Raw genomic sequence first — 1,898 nt, forward strand, 5'->3', positions numbered from 1 at the left:
GAATGAACCTATGAAGTCATTTAAACACCAGATAGGACCATAATCACAGATGGGGCTGTGCAAACTACATCCTGCTGCAGTCATATGGATCATTTAAATGTTAATATGAATGGCTTTGGTCCAGGTAAAGGGAAGGCAAACCCTGAAATGAAAATATTTTCTCTGAAGCCGTGCTAAACCTTTCAAATATGACTGCATTCTTTGCATACATAGTTCATTAAAGCTGAAGAGGATCAGTGAGTTTATTCTCAAGTTCCATCTTTATATTACTGAGCATTTATTAAATTATTTTTGATCATGTTCTATGTTTGGGAGTTAGCAGAGGTGATACTGCTCCAGTCACTCAACATGAATGTCTTTATTAATTTGGGGCTTTTTATGGTTCATTGGAAAGGTTTTTAGAATAACACAACTGCAGTTTTTCTTTTAAACAAGAACATTTGGTGGATTTTCTTTTTAATACAAAATTAGCATATCATTAAAAGGGTCTCTAAACGAGCTATGAACCTAATCATCTGAATCAACGAGTTAACTCTAAACACCTGCAAAAGATTTCTGAGGCCTTTAAAACTCCCAGCCTGGTTCATCACTCAAAACCCCAATCATGGGTAAGACTGCCGACCTGACTGCTGTCCAGAAGGCCACTATTGACACCATCAAGCAAGAGGGTAAGACACAGAAAGAAATTTCTGAACGAATAGGCTGTTCCCAGAGTGCTGTATCAAGGCACCTCAGTGGGAAGTCTGTGGGAAGGCAAAAAGTGTGGCAGAAAACGCTGTACAACGAGAAGAGGTGACCGGACCCTGAGGAAGATTGTGGAGAAGGGCCGATTCCAGACCTTGGGGGACCTGCGGAAGCAGTGGACTGAGTCTGGAGTAGAAACATCCAGAGCCACCGTGCACAGGCGTGTGCAGGAAATGGGCTACAGGTGCCGCATTCCCCAGGTCAAGCCACTTTTGAACCAGAAACAGCGGCAGAAGTGCCTGACCTGGGCTACAGAGAAGCAGCACTGGTCTGTTGCTCAGTGGTCCAAAGTACTTTTTTCGGATGAAAGCAAATTCTGCATGTCATTCGGAAATCAAGGTGCCAGAGTCTGGAGGAAGACTGGGGAGAAGGAAATGCCAAAATGCCAGAAGTCCAGTGTCAAGTACCCACAGTCAGTGATGGTCTGGGGTGCCAGTGTCAGCTGCTGGTGTTGGTCCACTGTGTTTTATCAAGGGCAGGGTCAATGCAGCTAGCTATCAGGAGATTTTGGAGCACTTCATGCTTCCATCTGCTGAAAAGCTTTATGGAGATGAAGATTTCATTTTTCAGCACGACCTGGCACCTGCTCACAGTGCCAAAACCACTGGTAAATGGTTTACTGACCATGGTATCACTGTGCTCAATTGGCCTGCCAACTCTCCTGACCTGAACCCCATAAAGAATCTGTGGGATATTGTGAAGAGAACGTTGAGAGACTCAAGACCCAACACTCTGGATGAGCTAAAGGCCGCTATCGAAGCATCCTGGGCCTCCATAAGACCTCAGCAGTGCCACAGACTGATTGCCTCCATGCCACGCCGCATTGAAGCAGTCATTTCTGCAAAAGGATTCCCAACCAGGTATTGAGTGCATAACTGTACATGATTATTTGAAGGTTGACGTTTTTTGTATTAAAAACACTTTTCTTTTATTGGTTGGATGAAATATGCTAATTTTGTGAGATAGGAATTTTGGGTTTTCATGAGATGTATGCCAAAATCATCTGTATTAAGACAATAAAAGACCTGAAATATTTCAGTTAGTGTGCAATAAATCTAAAATATTTGAATGTTAAATTTTCATCATTACATTATGGAAAATAATGAACTTTATCACAATATGCTAATATTTTGAGAAGGACCTGTATTAGGATG

Source organism: Girardinichthys multiradiatus, chromosome 9, assembly GCF_021462225.1.
Source record: "Girardinichthys multiradiatus isolate DD_20200921_A chromosome 9, DD_fGirMul_XY1, whole genome shotgun sequence".
Taxonomy (NCBI): domain Eukaryota; kingdom Metazoa; phylum Chordata; class Actinopteri; order Cyprinodontiformes; family Goodeidae; genus Girardinichthys; species Girardinichthys multiradiatus.